This window comes from Protopterus annectens, chromosome 2.part0 (genome assembly GCF_019279795.1).
Source record: "Protopterus annectens isolate FY-2018-M chromosome 2.part0, PAN1.0, whole genome shotgun sequence".
NCBI lineage: Eukaryota > Metazoa > Chordata > Ceratodontiformes > Protopteridae > Protopterus > Protopterus annectens.
Genome location: NC_056728.1, coordinates 711,314,962 through 711,328,329, shown reverse-complemented (window position 1 = coordinate 711,328,329; position 13,368 = coordinate 711,314,962).

Below are 13,368 nucleotides of genomic sequence, written 5' to 3'. Positions count from 1 at the left end.
CAGCTGGGTGTGTCTGTGTGATCCAATTCAATTTCTGTTTCTGTACTCCTTGTTCGGAGAGCTCTAATTCTGTCTGCTTTTCCCACCTCGTGACTTTTTTACCTAAGTCTGCCCATTTCACATTTTTATTCTTAGTTAAGCTAACATGTGGCAATCGATTAGATTTGTAAAGTGCTAGAAATTCCTGGGGCAATGAACAGCTTACTACACTGTTTCCCTCTGCATCCCAGTACAGATTTCGTAACACTAGTCTGTTTGCATGGTTCTGAAACAATTCCTGTTCATAATCTTTATCAGGTCCTGGTCTATTACAGTAATACAGAGTACAGTGCAACAAATGCTGTTTGTCAATGTCGAGGGAGGGGGACTTACTGATGGCTACATTCATCAGTTCTTCGGTTACTGCCCCTGGACCAGTCAAAACTAGGTCCTGGTTGTACCAATAATATGTCTCACCCTCCGGTCGCACTACAAAAGTATCCATCTGTTGCTGTGCTTCCATACCCTGCATGGTTGGAACTATGGCTATGCCAAATATCTGCATTAAGTCTCTATGCAAAAGGTTTACTGGGCATTTTGCAGAAACCACAATTTTACTTTTTTGGGTCATCCCTGAAACGGGGTCTGTTATTGCTATGTCATGGGAGAGTGGCTCCCGATACAGCTGTCCATTAGCTGCCTTCACTAGTATATAATCTGGTGATTCTGAATCTTCTGGTAACTTGGAAGGATGTATCAGGGTCCGTGAAGCCCCTGAGTCATACAAAAATTTGACTTCCCTCCCCTCTACCAGAAGTGTCACTTCCGGTTTTGTGTCTGCTAAGTAAAGCTCTAAGCTAAATAAAGCTAAGTCCAAAATTTCATCTTCTTCGATGTCTGCAAATTCACGTACATCCTCTACCCCTTCTGTCACATCCTCTACTCCTGCTATCATATTTGCACTTGTCTCTTCCTGCTTATTTTCATTCAGTGATTCCTGACTATCATATAGTCATTCCTCATCTTCCTTATTTTCTGTAGTCACCTTCTTATTTAGCCTGCAATCCCTTGCTAAATGTCCTTTTTTCCCCGCACTTAAAACATTCACCTTTTTTCTTTCTTTCTTCAAAATCTTCTGATCGCTTGTCAGATTGTTTATTTCCCTGGGCATTTTTCTTACCCTTTCTCCCAGTTTGTACTACAAACACTTCTGACCCATCTCCTGCCGAAAATACTTGAGTTTTCTTTTTCTTTTTACTATTAAAATGTCTCTCTGCATGTCTAGCATATTCAAGTAATGGCTGTAATCTACTTGTATGATGATCTACCATGTGCTTTGTAATAAAGCTGCTAATGGAAGTTATACTACCCTTCAAGAATGCATTCTTTAATTGTTGTTCATATGGGGAATCTTGTGTCTGGTTTTCTGGTATATGCATTCCGCAGTGGTTATTAAAACATTCTAACAGTCTAGCATAATATCTATCAACTGTTTCACCTTCCTGTTGAATGCACTGATTAATGCAAGTCCAATCAGCCCTAGGCTTCCACTTTTCAGAGATTCGGTCTGTCAGACCTTTCACTCTGCCATCCAGTTCTGCATTAGTATGTGAGCGTGGTCTAAGTTGTGCATCACAAGGATTCCAGTCGCCACTGATCATGTGCCAATCTGGACCCACAATTTGTCTAACTACTTTTTCTACTTCTTCTCCATTCAAATGGTAACTTAATCTCATACCATGTAAGTCTTCTAAAAATTTTCAAAAATTCACTTTTGGGTGGGGAATTCCCTCTGTGGCTTTCCAGATATCTTCCGGTGTCCACGGTCTATAAACTAAAAGAGTCGGATCCTGTCCTGCCTGTCCTGCCTGAGGATTTGGTACTTCTATGAGTGGACATATCTCTTCTTCACTCATAGCCTGTGATTTTCTATTTATTTCACTTAATTCAATCTCCCTCCTCAAGTCGCGTGTTTGAGACCTTGTCTCGATAGGATCCCTAACAAACGGTTGTGATTTTGCAGGAACAGCTGGGTATAGCGGAGCTGGATCAGCTTGTCCACTCGCTTCATATTCTGGTAATGGAAGCGGAGGGATGAAGGAGGGGCCGTTGCTATTACCAAGTTATTGTCTTCTTTGTCTAAGAACATTGTTTTTGAATTTTTTATTCTCTGTTCCCTGCGATTTGCTTCCTCAAGCCACCTATGCACCTGAGGGACTCCTAATTGTCGTTGCTTTTTTAGGTGACCTTTCGCGTCTGTTTTTAATTGCTTAATAAGTTTCATAAGTGCAAGTTTATCTAAATTACCATCAAATTTATACTTATCAACCCATTTTGCGTAATACTTAACATTGTCGGCACGCTGTAATTGCATATATTTCGCGTCTTCAGTTAGGGGCGGGTCTCCAGAACTTTTTGTGCACTGATTTCCCATTGCTGTCTTAGCTAAGCTGTAAATTGTTATGTAACCCTTTCTATTCACGTGGTACCACAGTTCTATACCTTTTCACAGTTTATCTAGAATAACTGCCTACCTATTCTGTTTCCCTGATCTATGACAAAAACATTAACCCCTTTTTCTGTCCCTGATCTGCACATGCAAATCTACCTGACAAGAAACAGTTCTGTAATTAGTCCCTGATCTTAAAACAGAAATAAGGTAATTCCTCCTTACCTGACCCTCCGTGAGTTGATCCACCGGATCGTTGACTCATCCTCCAATCCCAGATCAGAAACAGTGGCTGGCCTCTTTCGAAAGACAATTCAGTCGGAGGTCTTTCAAAGCAGAAGAGCCGATTTGGCCTCTTCTCCGTATGGATGCATGCCACCGGGCCTATTCTGACCTAGGCCTAGAGCAAGAGGTACTTTCCGGTCCGAAGGACCAAACTGTCAAAGGAAAAATATACTTTAAAAATGATCAAAACACGGTAGGTTCAGGTTAAGGCACTTTAATCTTGCAGCAAGGAGACAAAAACGTGCTAATACAGAGTTTGTCTAACCAGAAACAGGAAATACTTTCATTTTTATACATTTTTAAACTGGTTATGTCCTACCATGCTGACGTAACAGATTACCACCTTTTTCATCACCATCTGCTGACCATCTTTCCCATGAATTTCTGCTGATTTATCAATTTTTATGTGAAACTTCCTGAGGAAAACAACATGGCCTTGATTATTCCCAGTTAGATACATGTTATGTTACCATTCAAGGTACTATGGCTAATTCAAGCACAATGCTAGCAGTTCATTTCTCTAATAATTCTTTGTCTACTTTATCTCTAAGTTACTGCAACTGCACATGTTCCCATCCTTCGAACAGAGCTGATTGTCTAAGATCATTACATTTACAGAATATGGCATTGTTCATTCATTCGTTCCTGACCTAGCAGATAAGCACCTGCTTCTCAAGTACATTTCCAAAAGACATAAACATGAATATTGCTGTGCTAGCAATTACTAGGTCAGAGGGCAACTTGCAAGTTTCAGAAAGCATACTGCAGTTTTCAAAAAGCATCTTTTTCAGTCTCATATGAAACTCAATTTGTATAAAATACAGTGCATGAAAAATAGAATGAAAAGCATATTAAAATACTTGGTTATTAATTGGCATTAAGCATACACACATTAATACATATTTTTCTAACAGAGAGAGAAAATCAAAAATAGTGGAACAAAAAAGAGAGAATTATAAAACAGTGAATGACTACTTAAGAGTGAATCCCAAAATATTAAATACTTCTCTCCCACTAAAGAAAGCCCTGTATCAGTAAATCATGGCTACAAGATCAGGTGTCATCTTGGTAGGAGTACTTTAGGGAAAGGGCTTTTAGTAACTCTCCTGCACCACATTACTCATCTGTGTTAACTCTAATTGTAACAACCCTCTCCCTGCCCCCTAGCCCTACCCCTTTGTTTTATGTTACTTTAGAGAATGAGTGACCTGTAGGTTGCACTCTGATTGGAGAATGAATGTTCTCCAGCAGGGTGTTATATACCAGTAATGCCTGCTGAAAAATGAGTCCACTGCTTCACTGCAGCATATCAGCTGCTGTGGAGCTCGAACTGAAAAAAAACTAACAACCGCCATTATTCTATGCTTGCTAAGCAGCTCTTTTGCTGTTTAGCGAGTGTAAAATAAAAAAAGAGTAAAATAAAATGCATATGTGTGTGTGTGTGTGTGTGTGTGTGTGTGTGTGTGTGTGTGTGTGTGTGTGTGTGTGTGTGGGAGAGAGAGAGAGAACGTGAATACTGAGCGTGATTGGGTGATCCCTGGCAGAAATAGCATCACATAAGAGGTTTGGGTACCTTTCATACCTCTCGATCTGCTGTTGTTGCAAAACACAAATGTCTTAGAAGTAAGGGACCAAAAAAATCAAGTAAACTCCTGGATATGTTTTAAAGTGTTATATTTTGTATATAAAATGTTTCCTCCAACACGATCAACATATACTACAGCAAGTTTGAAACATAAGAAGAAACTATTTTACATCAAAAATATGTAAAAAACTATATAGTAATTAAAAAAATAATAAGTAAGTAAAACAGAGCAATTTTACAGACAGTCCATTTTCTAAGCACAAAAATGCCCTCCAGGGTGTGTGTTTTGTGTTATTGTGGAAATAATGCTTTTCCAGGGGTGTAGAGGCCTGAACCCGCAAGTGCTATTTCCACAATAACAACACCCTGCTTGCAAAAAACACTTTCCTTATCAGTACCACTGCACAAAATAAAAGGACACAAAGAACGCACAAGACAAAGCAGGCACAATTCTGAATCTATCCTGTTACCTAACCCTTACTCTAACCCTAACCCACGAACACTTGCACAGATACACAAACAGCTATTACACAGTTAAACACATCTTTATAATCACCACTTTTTCATTCAAACATTAATTTTCCTATATACTCCCCCTACTTAAGTCCACTATATAAAATTAAAATGAACTACATGTGATTCACACAATAAGCATTCACATATCTATGCCTTGTTTCTTTTTCATACTCAAAAAAATTTTTCAATCAGATGCGTATTCAACCTTTCAAGCTACAACTATGTATAAATGTATATATATATATATATATATATATATATATACATACACACACACACACACACACACACACACACACACACACACACTCACAATATGCACACACATTACACAAGTGCACATAAAGTAGTATATAGTAAGTGTTGAAGTGGCTCAGTGGGTTACTCCTCCTTGTGTTTGATGCTGGAAAATCAGAAGTCTCTGGGTATTATTCCCACCTCAAGTTATTTTGTTATTTTTTCCACTGCTGGTACTGCATTGCAGCTCCCACCTCAGGTTCTTTTATTTTTTTTTCCACTGCTGGTACTGCATTGCAGCTCCCACCTCAGGTTTTTTTTTTATTTTTTCCACTGCTAGTACTGCATTGCAGCTCCCACCTCAGGTTCTTTTTTTATTTTTTCCACTGCTAGTACTGCATTGCAGCTCCCACCTCAGGTTCTTTTTTTATTTTTTCCACTGCTAGTACTGCATTGCAGCTCCCACCTCAGGTTCTTTTTTTATTTTTTCCACTGCTAGTACTGCATTGCAGCTCCCACCTCAGGTTCTTTTATTTTTTTTTCCACTGCTAGTACTGCATTGCAGCTCCCACCTCAGGTTCTTTTATTATTTTTTCCACTGCTGGTACTGCATTGCAGCTCCCACCTCAGGTTCTTTTATTATTTTTTCCACTGCTAGTACTGCATTGCAGCTCCCACCTCAGGTTCTTTTATTTTTTTTTTCCACTGCTGGTACTGCATTGCAGCTCCCACCTCAGGTTCTTTTATTTTTTTTCCCACTGCTGGTACTGCATTGCAGCATAACAGCATGTTGTCCTGCTGAGTGTGCTGTCCTTCAGATGAGGCTTTAAAACATGTTCCTGAATTGGTGGTTGCTTAGGTCATTGTGAAAGATCCAATGTCTCTTATCACAAAGAGTTCAGGACTTTATTAAACTTCAGATTTACATATTTATTTCCCAGAAAAAAACAGCAAAAGAAAAAGAAAAATATGAGCAACAATTTGAACTTTTGAAGTACACACAAAAAAATCCCATAATCAAAACTTAATCATGATTACAATTACATTCACTTCCCATTTTTTTTATGCACTTGTTTGTCACATCCAGCTTTCCACATAAACCACATACAAGAAAAAGTAATTTTATTTAATTCTAGCTACTTTCTCTTTTTTGTAAATCACAATTGCCATTTAAACGTGTCTGCAAATGTATCCTCATCACCTCCTCTTTTTTTCTATATTGTTATTGTAGCATTCCAAAAATTCTTTGACAAGGTAAATAAAAAATACTCAGTAGCTTTCCACATGTTAGATCTTCTTTCTTCTTTTGCCTTATACTTCATTGAACCTTTAATATGACATTTATTATTCAGAACCTTCCATAAAAATCTTTCTACTCCTACAACTTCCTTAATCTTTTTCTCCTCTCCTTATGGCTTTCTTTATACATTCTGATAAATTCTCCCATGATTCGATATAAAATATTCTCCATATTTTTATATCACTGTTTTCTTTTCCCTAATACTTTCCATCCTTCTATTTTTCATAATAAACAATTTTAACTATATACACCCATTCCCCCAGTCTGTATTTATTTATGTACTAACTTCCTTTACATTGCGCCCATCATACATAAATACATAAAAACATTTCAGACATGGGCAATAATGCCCTTCTAGCCTGCCAATATATACATAAACAGTCATCACCATAATAAGCATCTAAGGTGTTCTTAAAAATATATAAACTAGAGCTGACTATAATATAATTTGGTAGCCCATTTCAGGCATCAGCTATTATCTCTGGAAATCAGTTAGTAGAACTCTTATTCTTATATTATCTCCTTTATCTTCTGACTGATGATTCTTTACTACTGTTTGACAACACAAAGCATTCCTAGAGGTTGTTGTCTCTAAATACCCTATATACCTGAATAAGGTATCCTGTTTAATATCCATATATCTTTAATATCCATGTGGAACATTTTAAAAGTTCAGATATTTTAATCTTTCACAATAACTTAAATGTTCACAGCCATGGAAGCCCTTTATATAATTCTACTGTACTCATTCCAAATTATAATGCTAGTTTCTTATAAGGCTCCCATATCGTTATTCATTTCAATAGTTCAGTCTAATGTGACTTACAAACAACCTTTTCATCAGTTCCTACTTCCTAGGCTTTATAAATCTTTTTATACAGCCTGTTGTTTTATAACTGTACGTTGGTTGATATAATCAGAAAACTCAAAGCTGGATCTATCCATATACCCAGGTCCTTATGTGAAGCTACACTTTCAGTTACTGTATGCTTTATTAAATATTACCATTCAGTCCATGTCTCCAAAAACTCATATGCTTAATTTTTTATGTATTTATCAGAATATTATTTTCCTATACCCAAATGATCAATTAAGTCAAGCTCTTGTGTAGACAAGCCTTATTCATAACAGATGTAATCAGTTTTTCCCTTTTCAAATCATCTGCATAGAGCCTGTAGAACAGCTCTGATAAAAAGATATATCAGAAGGATAAAACCTAAATAAGTAAGGGTGCACAGAGAACTCTGTGAGACACCCTGACTGTAATCTAGAATTTCACCTGCCCAGTTGTTATATGATACTTGCTTTGTCCTATATGTAACCCATGCAGCTATCTATTATATCAATATTATATTACTACCTAGTTGTTTTGATTTACTGAGCTATGTTATTATGCATGATCTTATCAAAGTCTGAATATAGCTCTGTATAAATTACATCAAAATTCACAATTTATAGTTATTAGATTATTATTGAACACCATGTTAGACATTTAAGCCGAGGTAGTGTAGTGGTTAGCGTTCCGGCTTTACATGCAGTCGTTCATGGTTCAAGTACCAAAACATAACTATAGGCATATTTTGAACATATGCATGCTGAAATCAGTATACTTTATAAGAATGAATCAATAAAGACTGATCTGAAAAAAAAATGAAATTCAAATTACTGAAAAAAATAAAGAAAAAGTGCTTTTTGCACGGGAGGGGGCAAGCTTCCTTGTACCCCCTGTGTGAGGGGCTATGTCCCCACACACATTCTCTGCTACTTACATATACCAACTCCAGGATCTCACAACAGTGGGAAAAGTGCAAACTCCTACTCCCTTCTCTAATGTATCCCCTAGAAAGTCATGCAGGCATTCTATAATCATATAACCAATCACTTCTGCCAGCATTGCAAGCATTTGATATTCTGGACATTTGAATAATTGAATTGATTCCCACTGATGTATGGTTTCAATTACCATCCTTTGCAGTTCTAACAATATTTTTTTCAAAGTAACCGTCATCATTGTTTTTCCATTGCAAGAAAATAGACTTCTTGGTCTAAATGTCTTTGGTTTGTCCTGTTCCCATTTCCCTTAAAGATGGGTTTAATACGTTTATGTCTCCAGTCTTGAGAAGGTATAAAGGTACTGCAAGTTCATGCTGAAGTGTTCTCAGGTCATTGTTACTAATTCCATCATTTTCCTCTGCTTTGCATCATTTTCCAAAACCTTCCATACCTTAACCATAAAACATACCCAATAATCTTTCCTTCTCTTCTGTTATTTAAAAAAAAAAACAAATTATATGTAAAACAGTCAAGTATACAACTGCATTAATCAATCCATAATCTTCCTCCTCTTTTGTTTTATGTAAGGCACTCCTTTTTATTGGATTTAACCTGTAACTCCATATCACTCCAAAAACAAACTCCATCAACTCCTTTTCCTTGCTTGATGGAAAATTATAACCCCCAAATAAACGTGCTAGTATACACTTAAAACTATAAACCACAACAAAATATGCTATCACACCCTCTTTACTGACACAACCTCTGAATCCATATTTACCTGTACCATAACTGAAATCATCACCAAACCAAACACCCCACTCATTGGGGAACCTTGACTCAGTCCTTTATCTAACTCAGTCTCCTTGCTAACCCATCCATTCACCAGCAACTTTACCTGTGTGTTGTCATTAAAGACATAGCCTGCTGATCTGGCCCATGATGCTGCTTCCTGATATGGTGCCCCTAAATGCTTAGTTGAGGAGCAAAATAAGGGGGTTCTCTGATGTGGTTCTCATCTCTTCTCTCTAGATCCTCTGTGAGAAGCTCATTTTTTCCACATGAGGAGCCAAAAAAGGTCCATTTTCTGTTCTGGCCCTCCTCCCTTCTCTACTTAGGAGAAGCACCAGGTTTCTATGTCACACCCTCACATCTACACGAAGAGAAAAAAAAAACAGTAAATGTGCCAATCATGCCTCCTAACAAACAGTGCTAGGGAAGGCAGGCCTTCTGTTTAGTACAATAAATCTGGACAAAGGCAATGATAATGGATGGACAAAGGGGCAAAAATAGGGACACAATTTAAATATTGCTCTTATAAACTTAGAAAGTTGCTAGAACAAAAATTATCATGTTAGCATACATTTTCTGAATGATATGAAGTCTGAAACTCATGTTTGTCATTTTTTTTGTGAGTTTAATCCACAACAATTTGCAAGAAAACCACACATTTTATAAGGAACAGAACAAAAATATGAGGAAAAAATCTGGGTATTCTGTGAAAATCTGGACAATAGAGAGATATCCCTTATGCCAGCTTAGCTGTGTTTCTGGCTGTCATAGACCTTCTTTATCAAATATAGTACACAAGATGATCCACAACACTCATTATTTTCCCATGACTCCTAACCGAACATCTATATCTGCATCTATCTCCTTCATTCTAAGCACCTCCATCTTAACTCTTTTTCAGAAAAAACAATAACTTATTTTTTCTTATCTTTTACCAGGTATCTTTGCTTTACTAATGAATCCCTCATTTTCAGTATATTTGACTTGCATTTTCTTCATCTTAAAATAAATTATATCATTCTGACTCATTTCATTGTCCAACTGTCTTATCTTTTTTTCCTTTACATTGTTTTCCCACTTTCATGTCATGCTTTCTGTATTTGTAAATAAATTATTTAATATGTTTTCCTCTACCTTTTCAACCATTCTGTCCAATGTGTACAGAATGGTCTCATACATTTATGTCCTTCAAATAACCTAGCCCTGTCTTTCCTCATAATATGCTAAGACACATATGCATACCTCTAAATCTTTTTATTCCTTTTCCCACTTATAATGTGTTCATTTTCTTTAAACTCCACTCATATTGATTTGTGATCTGAAGAACCAGCATTTTTCACTTCCATCCACTTTTGCAACCTATTTTAAGAACTACCTCTGTTTTTATAGCTTCCCTTCTAGCATACATTTTTTCTTTCCACATATTTAATTAAAATAAAAAACAAACAAAATACAGATGGTGTTGAAAATTTAATAGTGCCAAACAAGCATCTGGCACCTCGGCTTTTCGCCTTCTAGGGTAATTTAATTGATGCACACAAACTTCTGTATATATTACGTGAACCATCCAAAAAGACAATTCTATCAATCGAATAATTATACAATTATTCAATAGATCAATTATGTTCTAAATAAAAAAACTTTAAAGCATTATTTTAAAGCATTGTTTTAAAATTGTCATTAAATACACCAGAAATCTGTGACAACATACAACCCTCTTACATAAAATATATATATATATATTTATATATATATATATATATATATATATATATATATATATATATATATATATGGGATCCATACGGATCACCGCACGGCAACATAACCGAAACAGATTCGGCGGGGCATACTTGCGGGAAAGTGCTTTTCACCGAAAGGCACTTTCGTTAGTATGCCTGTTGAGGAGATCGCACTAAAGTGGGGATAAGGGAAGATTCCATTTTCCCCACTATAGTGCAACCTCAGAGTGAGAATATTTAAGTATGGGGGTGTGGGGAGCAAGCCCCCTATATGGGGGTGCAGGGGGACCTGCCCCCCTGCAAAAACGTTAAAGTAATGTTTTATTTATTTTTTTTAAACACACTTTAACAAAAGCGCTTTTTCGGTGAAAGTGCTTTTGTTAAAGTGTGTTCGATGATTGTGAATTTGGACTATTGAACTTTCGTTCAATAGTCCTAGATTCATATATATATATATATATATATATATATATATATATATATATAAAACAACATTTAATGAACAACATCATATGGTAATATTTGTCTCTAAATTTAATCCTCTGGGATGTAAAGTACCATAGTTAAGAATTAATCTACTTTCTAAACCATGTAACTTGTACTTTAAATCACCACCTCTCATATGAAAGGAACTAGCAAGTATACTGAAAAAGAATGTACTATTATTCCCTCCATGACACCTGCAAAATTTTTTGCCCACTGGACTATTATAATTATAATTCACATATTTAATTAAGCCAATTTTTTCAGTTTCCTACACTTCCTAATATCATAATTCACTTTATTTGTCCTCACTTTAGTATTATTTAGGATCCTGCACTATTATTATCTCCATATTTAATCTAATGTAGTTCCTTAACTCATCAGAAAGATTTAATTGTCTCTTTATCTTAACATAGGCATACTGAACCATTAATTTCAAGACCCTTTGTGTAAACTTACTGTCAAGGGCAATAGTTCTCTCTAGATCCACTGGTGTTTCATCTAATATTTTTAAAATCTACATGAGCTACAGCTGACCTCACTTCTTTCCCCATGTTTCATACTACCTCTTTTCCCCTTAATTATAAAATTGTACTTGTCAAACTTCTATGAAACATACTATATCCTGTTTAATTTTCTTACAATATTCCCTTACCACATCCCAATTTACTTTTAGTGCTATCAACATTCAAGAACAGAGGAAAAATATCTCTTTACTTTACCTTTTTCTTGATCTCCTTCAGTTTTTTACATGATTTACTTTGTCTTCTACAAGACTTTTGTAGTCTCATTATTTTTATCTTCCTAATTCTTTCCCTTCTCCATTGTTTTATTGTAAAGCTTTACTTCGGTTTTCTGATTCAAAACAAAAACAAATATGTTTCTATACATACATTATCATTTTCATATTCGTTTTTGTCACTGTCATGACCTACATCTACTGAAAACAATTTCCATTCTTCATCTTCAGATAATATATCAATATCATTAAAATCTTGTTTTGGTACACCTTCACCTTTACTGCTTTCCATCCAATTGTTACACTTCACACAATCAAGTATAGATATCCCCCTGAAAATGAGCATTTCATTTTACATTCCTTTTTTGTATGACTTCTTTCTCCACACTGATTGTTGTTGTATAACCATTTAGTCAAATCTGACTCTTTGTGACCTCAAGGACTCCAGCACAACATGCCTGTCTGTAAAGAACTGCTTCTTTCAATTCAATTCAATTCTTGAAAATTCATACTCATTGCTATACTACTGCGGTCTACCCACCTTAGAATTTGCCACGCTCTTTCTTCTTCTGCCTTTGATCTTTCACAGCATCAGGGTCTTCCCTAATGAATCTTGTCTTCAGAGTATGTGACCAAATATTTCAGTTTTATTACCAAGCCTTCCAATGAACAGTCAGAATTTATTGCCTTAACTCATTGCATCCAAGTGATGCCTTCAGGTGCATCTGCAGTTAACTCCTACATATGTCTCTAGCCATCGCTTGTTCATATTTGCATTAATAATTCCAAAACCATACTATGTACAAGGTTTTAAAAGATTTTATCTAAAAGCTTATTGTGACACCCGTGCCCTGGCCCCGCAATCAAGGAGCCTCAATCCTCACATATATGAGGAAAGGATAACAAATACACACAGTAAAGTGCAATTTCCCTTAAGAGAACACAGAGATCACAGTTAGTCCGGGGTTGGTCACTCCCTTGCTTCCCCACTGGCACAGCTCTAGGGTCCAGATATCAACCTAGTGGGCAAGTTAAAATCTTCAGCACCCTTGCAATGTAGGGTCTGAGAGCTGAGCCTGTCTCAACTGTCTTCTTGTAACCCTTCCCAGCTCTCCTTCCACATGAAGTCTGGCATCTTCTGACAGTGGTGCCTCACTGTCAGCCTGGGTACTTTTACTCACCCCTACCTTTGCAGTCACTCTGTCCAAGGGAACATCAGTACCCGCAAGCAGCTGTGGCTCACCTTCAGTTTGACTGCTACAGCATAGCTCACTCCCTGAAGCAACCACCTCATCAGTCCTTGCTGCAAGCATGCAGTCTGTCTGGGTCTCCCCCAAGCTACCAGACTTACCTGCTTGTCTCCAAGCCTGACTGAGTGTAACTGCACAAGCACAGGGTACTGCACTATCAAAATCATTCCCTATCAGGACATCTGCAGGTATATCCTCAAACACACCTACTTGCTGGCTTCCTTTTCCACCCTCTCAG